This window comes from Lepisosteus oculatus, chromosome 2 (genome assembly GCF_040954835.1).
Source record: "Lepisosteus oculatus isolate fLepOcu1 chromosome 2, fLepOcu1.hap2, whole genome shotgun sequence".
In the NCBI taxonomy this organism is placed as follows: domain Eukaryota; kingdom Metazoa; phylum Chordata; class Actinopteri; order Semionotiformes; family Lepisosteidae; genus Lepisosteus; species Lepisosteus oculatus.
In genome coordinates, this window is record NC_090697.1 from 32304146 (window position 1) to 32318129 (window position 13984).

General features: G+C 36.1%; 1 protein-coding gene across 2 annotated transcripts in view; it reads right to left on the minus strand.

Moving 5' to 3' along the window:
* The window catches only part of LOC107078452 (PC3-like endoprotease variant B), a 353320-nt gene that overhangs the window by 282280 nt on the left and 57056 nt on the right, over positions 1-13984 (minus strand). The gene's annotated exons all lie outside the window — the stretch shown is intronic.

Here is a 13984-nt window from a genome sequence, read left to right on the forward strand (position 1 = left end):
GCCAACAGTATAATAATATTCAGTCAACACCACCTACCCATCCATTTTCTAAACGAGTTTATCTAATTCAGAGTCATGGGGGGGCCAGAGGCGAACCCAGTGAGCCACGTGCATAAGGCAGGACACACACTGGATGGGATGCCAGTCCATTACAGGGCACACAGACACAAACACACACACTCACACCAAGGCCAATTTTTCCTGGAAGCCAAGTAATTTTTTTCAGGATCCAGAGCCCTGGAGGAAATCCATTCGAACACAGGCCAAACATACAAACTCCACGCAGACAGCACCCCAGGAATTGAAACTGGGGTCTCACTGTGCCACTATGCTGCCCTCTGCTCACTAGTTGAAAAGGAAATAACGTACTGTACAGTATATGGACCCAATGAGCTGCTGATGGTTGTGTGGTTACTATCCACTAGTAACATTTTGACGAGCTCAGTTTCAACTCTGTCAAGTATGGCTGGCATAGTTCGAGGTTTTACTCGAAAAGTATTTTCATTGCCACTCAACAACCAGGCAAAAACAGAACACACTGTACAGCACAACCAAAACATTCATCTTTGAAGTGTTTAGACATATCCAGTGTAGTTCTGAATACAGTGTAGCTCTGAATATAAGTTACTTTCTAAAATACTTTCTGTAAGAAGACATACAGTACACTTAAAATGGTACAAGAAATACAGAATAAATGAGATAAGTGTTTTCCTTCCTCTTCCTAAACCACTTAAATGGTTTCTGCAAAAGCAAATATCATAACTGCAGAAGCAAATGTTAGGTGCACCAGTGCTATGCATGTCTCATCAGTCATTACATAGTCCTATCAATGGCTAAAGGACAAGGATGCCTGGATTAATCAGGAATGTTAGCGGTTCAGAATGAAAATGCTAAAGCAAACACAAAGGAAATATTTGACAAATTAATACACAGTTGTATGTAATTCCAGATTCCAATTTACTCGCTTTTGTTGTGCAACTCTTTCAAAATGAATCCAGCTCTGCTCATGGCCTGGACTGCCACTTCAATCTCTGTGATTACTAGCTCGCTATTCTAGCTTTAGAATGGAGGCTTCTTTATACACTGATGTTTTTGAATTAATCATTATTACAGATAAGATAGATAGATAAGATAGATAAGACTTTATTGATCCCGAAGCGAAACTGATGAATAAAAATAAGTGACATTACATTTGACTTATAAGTTTAACAGGCATTTTGTAACTTTGGATCTATTTATAATATAATTATATAATACTGTATATCAGTGGACCACATCGTATACTATAAAATCAATTTTTGTGTATATATTTTTGATTAAGCATTAAATATAGTATGACATTTGCTGTTCTATTAAAACACTTGATTGTAATTATTAATGCAATATTTAGGAGGCATACTAAAACTGATTCAATGACTCAAATTTTCTTTCTTTATGACTTGTGAAAAAAAAATAGAAGACACAGCTTCAATCAAAGCTGCTGTGGCCAAAACATTGTTGCTTTGTGTTAAAAACTGAGCGTACGGCAGTTCATCCATTTCTTTGAAGCCTTGAAAATTTTATGAATTTATTTCAAAGACAACACTAATTGTTCTACATATAATTAATGAGTATAAGTGTAATACTTAAACTTATCAAAGGGAAAAATAGAAAAAAAACTCACTATAAGGTAGTAAAATGAAAGTACAGGTGTCATTTCAGTTCAGTTATGTGAGCAAACAAACAAGAAAAACAGGGAAAAATATGAATAACTGACTTGAATTAGTTGTCCCTAATATGATGCTCAGTTACCTTTGAAGCTCAATATGTAAGTAAGGCTTCTTCAAGACCTAAAAAATGCTTCCTTTACTATGTTTAAAAACCGGCAAACAGCAGGGTACCTGCTGCATGTAGATTACTGAAGATGTATGAGAGAGCACCATGACATAAATTCACAGCTGAGTTATGAACTGTACATCTACATAAGAAGATTTTTTTTTATTAGAAAGTAAAGGCATAATCAAACATGAGGTGCAACAAAATGTGCAGCACTATAGTCTGCTTCACTGTATTTCTGTCATCTGGGTAGATTTTCCTGTTTTTCTGTCATTCTTAAATAAGTATTTTTAAGTACATATACAGTACAGTGCCATTCAAAACAATTAAGGCCCTTCCTATAATACCCCATGTTTTTTAAATGACAAAATTTTTATAGACATACACATTTCAAAACTTAATATTCTATTCAAATCCTGAATGCTCAAAGTAAAGGGTTAAGAAGGTTTTTGGTAAATGTCAGCAAAAACTAAAGAGAAAGAACTAAAATATGCTGGCAGCAACTACAGGACAGGTCTTTTTGAGTACATTTCTACCAAATTTACACACTGGCTTGGTGTACTTTTGCACATTCATCTTAATAGATTTGCTCATTCTCTTGCAAATTGCTGGATCAGCAGTTTTCAAGTCTTTTCACAGATTCTCAATAGGATTCAAGCCAGGACTTTCACTGGGCCACTCAAGACTCAAGGATTTTCATTTTCTTATTCTTAAACCATTCCAGTGTAGCTTTGGTCTGGTGTTTTGAGTCATTATCCTGCTGATCAGGGCTGGCCCTAGGTTTTTGGGGACCCTGGGCAAGATCTTGCAAAGTGGCCCCTTCAGATCACGATTTGCACATACACTACTATTACCAGCCCCCACACCAAACGTATTTGCTATTTAAATGAATGAATTATCTATCTAGAAATGTGTTATTAACCAACTTCATAGAACATATAAAAAATAACTTACTAAAAAGAACAAGAAACACATATTTTAGAAATATAACTTGTATTTTTAATTTTTTTACTTATAAATCATAATGTGAATCTGTTAAAATCTAGCAAAACACCTCAAGCAGTCTACGTGTCTAGCTAGAAAATGTAGAATGCCTATCGTTTGCTAGTTACATGGATCTGATGGACTCAAAACCAAATGAAATACAAATGCATTATTACAGTGACTTGAATTGGCATACCCCTTTTTTGAGAGCGCGTCTCCTGCTCTTCTATTCTGCACTTCCTTTTCTCAGTGCCCGATAGGTATGTCCTTCTTGAGGACAATGTGCGTTTACCAGTTGCAACTACATGATTTTAATTTTAAACATTTACAACATAGTCTGCATCGCACGTAAAGGTCCCTTGTAATGTTTCATTACATGTTAGATGTGATAAAAGATTAAGAAAATTGATCATCACAACATTTACTGCTTTCTGAAATTAAAGGAATGTCATTTGGTATAGCAGCAGCTGAAACTGCACTGACATTGTCTAACAGAGAAGATGAGAGTCATTTAATACATCGACAATGAAATAAAGTACTACGCTTACAGCCACAACTAATAACATTATCATTCGTAACTATCAAACCTTAAAAGCCTAGCAGAAAAAGAAAGGGCCACTGGAGGGAAGTTTTGGCTCACATTTCCACCTGCTGAGTAAAAACAATGTTGTGTTGCACATTGCAGGGGTGCCCTAGTGGCCTTGGGGACCTAGGCAGTCGCCTAGTAACACTAAAACAAGGGCCAGCCTTGCTGCTGATAGGTGAGTGTTTGTCCTAGTTTTAGGTCTGAAGCAGGTTTTCCTTCAACTTTTACCAGTAGTTTGCTCAGTCTAAATTATTTAGATTTGTGACAGTAAAGAGATTATCTTTATGAAATCATCACTATTTTTTTTCATATCTGTTATCTATTTACTTCCTTCTACTTTCTTCTTTTTGTTTTGTGTTTGAAGTGGGTTGTCTATATACAGTATTATGTATAACAAACATTAATTTCTTCTTTAAAGTGTCACAACTGTAATCTTTATAGCAACCAAATGTGACTGCGCGAGGGTCTCAATACTTTTACAAGGCACTGTAGTTTAGGACTTTCTATCTCTGTTTCATCCCAAAAAATCTATAACCACCAGCAAAATCACAACACAAAGTAGAAGGCTTCAAACTTCTGTCTTTGGGTAAAATTGCTGATTCTTGCAATAACCTCTCGGGTTCAAAACAGTGTAAAATATTAAAGAAAAAAGCAAGATAAGAAAGAAACATCCATTGAAAGCAATGTAGCCCCAGTGAAAATACCCATGCACCTACAGTATCAACTTAGCAAAATATTTTATGGCTTTAAAAGACATTTGACCAATTTAAAAAAAACACTGTATTTAGTTGGTTTTGTTCTGAAGATTTATAACAGAATAATGTTCTATAAGACACACCCAATAACTAACCCTTAGAAAATCATGATTGTTTAAGAGAAATAAATTCTGACTTTTATTTACACTATTTTAAAATCAGGAAAATTAATTTCTTTAACATTAAAAATATTAAATCCTGTAATATTAAAAAGCTTTGGGTGTTATGTTTTTGAAACTTTTTTGATAACTTGATTGAATTTTTAAATCACATTCTTAATACAAACATACATAGTATAAAACACCATGACATTCTTTCTACAGTATGAACCACATAGCAACACATACAGGTTGATTTCTTTGAGATCCTTGTAGTTGTCTTTTCATTTTTTTATAGGACAGAATTACCAGTAATGTTTTGCATAGCACATTTCCAGTTCCATTCCTATAAATAACATTATTATGTACACCTGGATCAGTTCCTTATAATGCCATATTTACAGTTTTCTTTTTGACACTATGTCAATCTACATTGCACAGAAAAAGAAAAAATGTTGTCTTTAAGTGAATATACTTTTGCAACATTTTTTTTCATATTTGCAAGCTCAAATATTCCTAAAGGAATGTTTCTGATGCAAAGAAAATGGCATCTACACTTAAATACAGATTATGTAAATTATTATGATAATCAAAAGGTTCAGCTTTGTATACATTTAGATCACATCCTTGGGCTTTTTAATATATTTAGCCTTCTTGGTTTTCCAATCATAAAGTGTTGAGACCACAGTTTTACCAATCCTATTTATTTGAATATCATAAACGGCTGTAATGTTTTATTGAATAAAGTATTCAGCAGCCCAACAGTTTCACCTCAATAACTGCAGTAGCCTTATTAAGTTACCGATATGGTAAAATCAAAGTACTGAAAGAATAAAGGAATACAGAGTATAAAAAACATTCAAAGATCTATTTTATAATGGAATATTTGTCACAGCTAAAGAACAGAATTAACTTCTAATGTTGTTCTTATGAGCAGCGCAGTGGAGTAGTAGTTAGCATTGCTGCCTCACACTGTTGGGACTCTGGGCTCAGGTTTGGATCTGGGAGGCTATCTGCGTGGAGTTTTTATGTTCTCCCCATGTTCACAAGGTTTTCCCACCACAGTCCAAAGCCACACTGGAAGGTATGGTCTTGGTGTGAATGTGTGATTTTGTCTGTGTGTGCCCTGCAATGGACTGGTGTCTCGTCCAGGGTGTATTCCCTTTGTGTCCTAATTAGCCTCCTGCTCTCCCTTGATCCTGTATTGGATAAAGCGGTGAGAAAATGGATAAACAACTGTATATATTTTATTCTTGCAATTCAAAAACCGAATATCACCACATTAATAACTCACACAAAATGTACTGTAGATTGTCAGCTAACAGACAATAACAGAAAATGAATTTTACAACTCAACACGTTTATTTTTTAAACATACCCACGACAAAAGGTTCATGTTTATGAAGCCACAGTTGTACATTTTTAACAATACCAAATTTTCTTCTAAATATCAGTCATCTCAGTCTTGTCAAAATTCAAACCTTAAATAGGAAGATAAATCAGTCCCACACAGCACGTTCATTTCAGTTTTATTTAATTTTTAGTTACTCAAAGCTTTCTTGCAGTACATTAATTCACATTTGACTGCAGCTCTGTAGCAGTATGAAACCCTGATGCTACCTTACCGAGGTACTACCTTATTTTGGGAACATACTGTAAGAGCCAGCGTGTTCATTACCTGACAAGCATGTCCTCCGTAATTGTCTGTTGTCAAATATTTTGTCATTTATAAGCCCCTTTTGCACAATAGGATAAATGTTACATTACAAACACACTGTAGCAACCTGTCTATTCTCTGAAATAATGGTATAAGGAAAAAAAGAAACTTTTTATTGTAACCTTTCTAGCTTTTCACTTATAGGATATATAAACAGAATCATATTGATTGGAATATCTATAACCAAGTAAAACCTATTCTGTCGAGATTGTATGTGCTAGGTGATTTTATCAAGTTCTCTTTCAGTTTCATTTTCATCCTCATCTCTGTCCCTCAGGGATATCAAAACCTAGCTTGCTGAGCAAATTGTCCTAAATTGAGTTCCTTTCCCTGGCATATACAGGCTGGCTCTTAGAGGTTGTGAAAAAGAAAAAAAAAACTTTATGCGTGCTTCTTTCTTGCTTTCTTAACAATTCACTCTCCCATTTCCAATTAAAATTGTGTAGTGTGCACCAATACCTGCTCCCAATTAAACGAATACTGCATTACCAGCCACAGTCTCCAGATTTTCTTTTATTCTCTCTTCATTATCCCTATTCCTCAGAGGCTAGCTGGCTGACTGCCAGGAACTCATGGCATGGATTCAAAAAAGGAAGAAGGGGAGAAAAAAAGCTCATACATTTTTTTTTTGCTCCAAAAAGTGTTTTCTTCTTTGTTGCCTGCTGCCAGACACATGCAAGGGCACTGATATGGGCCTGAGAATAAACTAGCAGGTAAATACAGTTCACAAACTTGAACTACTAAAAAGAATAAAGATGGACAATGCTAATTGACTCCTGAACCCGTTCTGCAGTGCTGCCTGCTGCATAGTCACAGAAATCACTATTAATCATCAGTATAGCTTATTGACTCTGTTACAGTGACACTGTCAAACCCTACCTACTGCAAGGAATTCTGTTCCACTGTACAAAACCAAGACTTACCCAAAAGCCTTCTTATCATTCATACAAAGTGATCTACATAAAAGACTCACATACAGCTGGGTCGACAAACTACTAAATACAGAGCTTCAAAAGATATAACCAAAAATTAATCATTGCAAATTTACCACATTTGATCAAATTAAACAACAATGTGACCTATGGAAATAAGTCAAACAATTTATCCTGGAAAGGACGACTAGACCTGAGACAGTTTCTTTATAATTACTGCAGGCAGCCTGTAAAGAAAACAGTGACCAAATTGGACGTGGTTACTGCGGTCAGATTAATGTCTTATGAAAAGATATTGCATTTAATTATATTTTCATGTTTAAACAACGATAATGGTGCTAGCCTGAAGGAAGCCATTTGTTCGAACGAGGGAGTAATGATGGCTAAATATTACAAATGGGTACCCTCAGAGCCACTGTAAACACCCATTCTCAAGTTATATACCCAAGACTAACTTTAACTCTAAAATAGGTAGGAAAATGATAAAATACTGTTTAAGCAAATAATGATTTACTACCTCTACAGTATATTACAGAACTTTATTATCTTACAGGAAGAGGTGAAAGAGGTAGTTTTAATCAATTGCTTTCCTGATCTACATCCATTTTCACCTTTGCCCCAGTTAACTTAATAACAGAATAAATAACCCTGTTTATTTCCAGACTGACCTTAAAACAGCATGTGCTTCTGTGGCATGATCTCAGAGAAGCACAGATCCTGTGCATCTCCCACCAGCAGCTACACTCTGTTGTTGTTGATGGGGGACTCTGAGATGATCTCATAAAAAATGTCAAATTGCCCAGGAGTATGTTTTTGGAAAGAGCACAAAGCTGCAGCGCATGAAATGTCGACAAGCTGAAGAACAGCTAAAAGAACCTTAATCTCAAGCTGTCATATTATTTCTTCAGCTGATATAAGCCCAAGTTCTGTAATTTCCGAACTTGCGTTATGGCTTGTTGAATTATGTTACCGTCTCCCAAAGAACACATAACGCACGAAGCCAACAGGCTGGATGCAAGGTATCATTTTAGAAAACACTTCCGATTACCTGGACTCATCAGCTACGTGAAGGCTTTCAGTTCCATCTTCAGCTGGTTTAATTACGTGGCAACTTTACTTTGTATACGATTCTCCTCTCATGCTCTGCTAGTGTCGTGATTCCATGTTTTACCACAGAAGATTTTGAGGAAACTCTGAATCATCCCATTACACCATTCGACAATTCATTTCAGTCTGCTGAGAGACATGAGATGTAGAAAACAAATTAGATTTAGTCCAAAATCTAAAACATTAAAAGCATCTTTCACCCAAATAGATCATGGATAGGTTTTTGATGCAATTTCTGCATTCTGATACTGTATTGTAACAACAGAAAAATGTGCATTTGGCTCTGGTGTATATAATACATTATTTTCCCATCTACTGTTTATAAACACATGCACTCCCTTAGATAAACAAGGCTTCTACTTACAGAGGACACAACGGACACAAAAGGCCCACAAGCTGTTGGAAGCCACCCAGGTGGCAGATTCCCTATCTGACAATAATCACACTTTAGGTTTATAATGCTTACTGTACAAACCACAGCCTAGCTCCCCTGATAGCTACTACACTCCATTTAACTCAATAACATATGTAGTCTGGCAAAGGATGATGGATGACTATGGAACTGTCTCCACAGCTCCCTTGCTCCACTGAACTGGCCAGTCCTCCTTGGGGATTCACATCTCTGGGTCACGTACCTTTTGTTCATGCATCAATATTAATCACATTATAACACCTGCAGCAGGTGCTTCCACGGATCTCAAAAGAACAAAATATTTCTATATATACATAATTCACTTATCTCATCATTTACTATCTCGTACCGGGTCGCAACGTGCTCTGTGGGGTGTCGGGGTCTCTTTACCATTTAATTAATTAAAAAATGGATGTGGGCTAAAGTGCAGATGTTTCATCTCTTGGTAACAGAAACCTGAATGGGAGAGGGGGGGGTGGCAGGCGAAGTAAATACTTTGTGAACCACAATTTAGGCGCAGAGCAAAGGGTGAAGGAACACTGATGGATACGAGTATAGTGGCAGGACAATCACGTGAGGACAAAGACTGTATCAGCAAGTATAGTCTGAAAATGTTCACCCTCACGTAGCCACCTCTGGAAAAGAGAACCTACATCTTCTGTCCTCCGCTTCTGTCTCTGTGCTCAATCGTTAGTGTGACAAAATGCAAGATAGCCAGAGACACAATTACCCTCACAACTGTGATGCGATCAGATAAAAGACAGAAATGACTATTGCTCATGGAAACGCATAGAGTGGGAAACATGGTCCCTTACAACTTTTTCCAGGACACATACTGTGTCATCTTTTTTAGGTTTTTAAGTTTGGAATAATGGCAAAAAAAAAATATTCTACAGCCTAGCTCAAATTGCATATCACAAAAAAACTACCTCAAACAGACACCAATTTACGGTTTGATTCAAATGAGCAGTAACTCTATAAATTTAAACTTTCCTTCCATTAAGTACAACTTCAAATACAGCAAGATATACAGTACACATGTTTTCAAGAAATGTTGACTATTTTAATGATTTTGTCATATCCACAAAGCTACACAGGGAAACAAGGCATCGGTACCACCTGAACAGCAAATACTTGGAGCTTTTTTCACCATTTTAATGTCACCAGAGAGTTTTCAAGATGTAAATTAGCATTACAGAATAACTGCTGGTTGGTTGCCACAATGCAAAACTTCAAAGCCATATCCACAGATTTTCTGCTTCTCTAAAAAAAAGCACAGCCACTGCAAACTTTCACTCTAAATTTACAGTTGCCCCCGGGAAGACTGATTTCAAACTAAATGTGTTCTGGGACTGTCCCATCAAAGTGTGGGAGCCTGTCACTGATGTGCCTTTGGATACAAATCTTTTGAGTGTTATTGAGCCCTTGACTGCCCCTTCTCAGTGACAATTACCTGATTACTTTTGATCTTCAGGCATGCCTCTTGTTTGCAATAAATACAATTTTACAAATATACAGTTAAATCAAGATTGAGATGCTGTTAAATCTCACTACGTGATTACTACTTAATTTCCGGAAATTATTCTTACAGAATTAGGTATGTGTAGATTACAGTAGTCAGTGCATGAACTGTCACAGCATGGTCAGCTGCTTTCTTTCATCTTCCCAACTAATATCCTCCCATTTTATTTTTTCTATTTATTTTTTTCTATGTTTTCTATCAACTCCCTGGTGCACATATCAAAATGTTTCTACATGGAAAAAAAAGCCATACTTGTATACTTGTACTCAAGAAAGTAAAACACAGTACTGTATATACTGTACACTACAACTGCAAATCAGATTTAAATTGGCGTTTAAATATTTCCTGAATATCTTCTATTTGATCTTTTTCAATAGGTAATGTAGTGTTAATAAGTAAAATATTGCATCCTAATACAGAATTATTTGATCTATCTTACTATAAACTCACTATTGAAAAACGTATTGTGCTAGATCAACAATGCAAATCGCCTCTTTAGACTATTGATTTATTCTTGTGACTTCTACCTCTGCGTGACATTGTGGTGCCTAAGGGTATGTGCCTTAAGTGCAGTACACATTTAGAGTGATGAAAATAAAGCACTAAGATCAATGGAGAAAAATGAAATAGTTTTTTGTAAAGCAAATAAATTATAATGCAATGGTCAAATAAAAAATAAATAACCTGTAGCTTTAATTTGTAGCAAAGTTGCATCATATACTTTACTAATGATGACTTGTGAAATTGCTCACTGGAGGGATTCAATAACGCTGCTGCTTGGAAAAAAAGCATAAGTGGTTTATTGTACTGTCACAGTCAATTACCTCTACAGCAAGATTAAAATAGAAAATTTCAAATTATTTGATTTAAGATTCAATGAATTCTTTTAAATGAAAAGAATGCTTCAGACTTTAATGTTTGTCACCAAGGTTCATAACAAACATGTTTTTTGTTTGCTGGTTGAAAGTATAAACACCTAATCTGCCAAACACTTTTGTTGAGGACATCAACCACTTGTCATAATCCTCCATTCGATTGCTATTGCAGTTTATTCAGAAATGCTCAAATAGCTTAAATTTCTGAGCTTCTATTTCCCTCTAGAGATTTACAGAGTCCTTGGCATTAACATTGTAGTTTTTGTCTCCTTTATGATTCAATTTTCATGGGAAAGGTAAACAATGGAATAAGCTATGAAATCAACAAGCAATTGCAATGTTTCCTTCAGAATTAGCATAATTTACTGCATTTCCATTCATATTATTAAAATAGGATATCTTCACCATGGCAATCTTTCATACAATTAAGATTCAGGTTCCTGAAATGGAATGCTAACATCCAGACGTATCAGCAGTATCTTTCATTAAAAGCATACAACCTCCAATTGAAATGCAACTGGCTAGATGTTATGGCTTTTAGAATAATTTATCTCCTACACTTTTTTTCTGTGAGCCACACTTACTAATATGATATATATATACCCTTTTGATATAGCATTTCTATTAAAGTTAAAGAGTGTTTCAAGGGTTCATAGTATTGTAATTTCTGAGTAACTTAGACTAGGGTTTTGTTCTCAGCTCAAGTCTCGGGCACTCTTACTTATACTGTAAGGAAGCATGCTAATCGAAACTCTGGTGACTTATACCACAGTTATCTATGTGTTGAGTAAGAAATGTAAGATAGCATTTGACTTAATATACTGCTAGAATACATTAACTGTGTTTCCATGAATTCACACATTTATAGCATATTCCCCATTCAATACCCTAGTCTCTACATTTTTCAGTTTTAAAAAATAAAAACAAATAGCCCATTCTCCAATCTTAGGAGTATTATTCACCCCCACAGAATAGTATATATTTGATAAGAAAATGTATACAGTACATTATTTTTACTCTTTAGATGTTCCATGATGTTCTCATCCTTAAACTCTATGCTCCATGATGCAAATGGCCTCTACTGTAAAGTACAGTAAGTCTCAGTAAGACAAGGAAGAATTTGTCACAGACTTTCCAAATTCCCTCACAGGATATGGATGTGACATGATTTTCAGTCCTTCCTTTAAACCATGGTGTAACGACCCCAAGTGTATAGGGGTAAAGGGGTGTAACATTTAGGATAATTTTTGGAGGCAAGTGGGTTCTGGTGAGGGACTAGGAAGTGTGATAACAAGAGTCGGTGTGAAATTGATAATTTTAAGTTGAATAAGTGACTGATTTGTAATTGGACACAATAACACACAGGGTAAGGAACTAGAGTGGTGCCAAAGGAAAGAAAATAACAAACAAAATGGATCTGGCTTAGAAAGTGAGGGAAAGCTAACCTGACTACAAAAGAAAACCCGAAACACATGGTCTTCGGCGTCTTCAACACCCAAGCTAACCTCCACTGACTACCCAAAATCATACAAAACAAACAGCACTCAGCCGTACTGTGTGACTAATACACGAACGTGTACAAGAACTACGTGTGTGCAAAATGTACCCAACAACCTGAACTAACTCTATACACAAAAGTTCACACAAATTCACAAGTAAACTATGAATACAAACGAGAGTAGACAAGTAACATGTCATGGATGTCGGAAAGGACGAACCGCTGAATGGCAGGAGAGCAAATAGACCCTATGCGTAGCAGCGAGATGGGGGTTAGCCCAGGCTCAGCTGTTCAGGAAATGCCGTATAGAAACCTATGCCCTCAGGTAGCGGAAGTGGGGCGACCTGGTCCTAGGCAGGTCTCAGGACATCCGAACGTCAATGCTGAGCGAAGGCAGACTGAAAGACCCAGAAATATATAGCCCCAGAGAGAGAGAAACACCAAAAGGACAGCAAAGTACCGGAAATGAGAGACAGGACAGAGAAGGAGCGCCCTCTGGCTGCAGAGGTCGTGACATGACAGGGTACAAAAGAACAGAGGTTGATACAATAACTAACAAGTTTGGGCAAGGTAATTGCAAAATAAGGATAACACAAACAAACGAAAGTACAAGACACTAACAGAAACCAACAAAACAACAAAGCCGAAGCCATACGAAAATGCACGCACACAAAACAAAACAACAAGCTAGCAAAGCAAAGCAAAGCAAAGCAAAGCAAAGCAAAGCAAAGCAAAGCAAAGCAAAGCAAAGCAAAGCAAAGCTGAGCAGGACCAAAGTCAAACGAAAGACCCCTTCCTTCTGAAAACTTCCATGTTTTATACTGAATAAGAGGAGTTGTGATTGGTCGAGAAGCTAATTGAAGATGATGTCATAAGGAAACAGTGGTGTAATGATGGACCAATGGGGGAGGGAGAACAGTCAAAGTCAGAAGTGTGGAACATAACAAAAACACACACAGACCACACACTGGGATGTAACACATAGTCACTAATGTACTATATACTCAGGCTCTGCTACATTCGGGCTCCATGTTCAATCGGTCAAACTACCAATAAGGCATCCGTAAGGCTTGTGCTGAATAGGATCGATTACAAATTTAAACCTCTTCTCTTCAATAACAGAGCTTGAGTGAAAGTTTAATCAACCACAGGCTTAATTTGTCATTTAAAATTGATTACTAACACAACATTAACAAAATAAAATATTGCTTATATGTATTATTGTGCAAGACTAGAAAGTTTATAGTACAAGACTCCTATACTGATGGGCTTAAAGAATTTGTGATGTGCTACATAAAATGGCGCATATGGATGCTAAGTAAAATAAGTTGAAAATCAGAAATTGTATCTAATTAACAATCATTTTCTTTTCACATTGTGAATTTCAATAAACATATGGTGCATATTACAGCATAAGTTAGTGAATGCATGCCAAATGAAACTATATTTTTTTAAATATATATCAATATAAATACATTCCGTACATATTTGTCTCCTCAGACAAGTTTTTTTTCCCAATTACAGAAACAAAACGGCATTAAAACGTAACCACTGCAAACTGTGTCATCTTAACTAAATTGCAAATTACAAGAGCTCTTTTGTCAGAAAAATACCACTTATGCACAACTGACACTCATTGCATTGCATTCGCTATGCAGATCACATCTCTGAACAATAGGATGT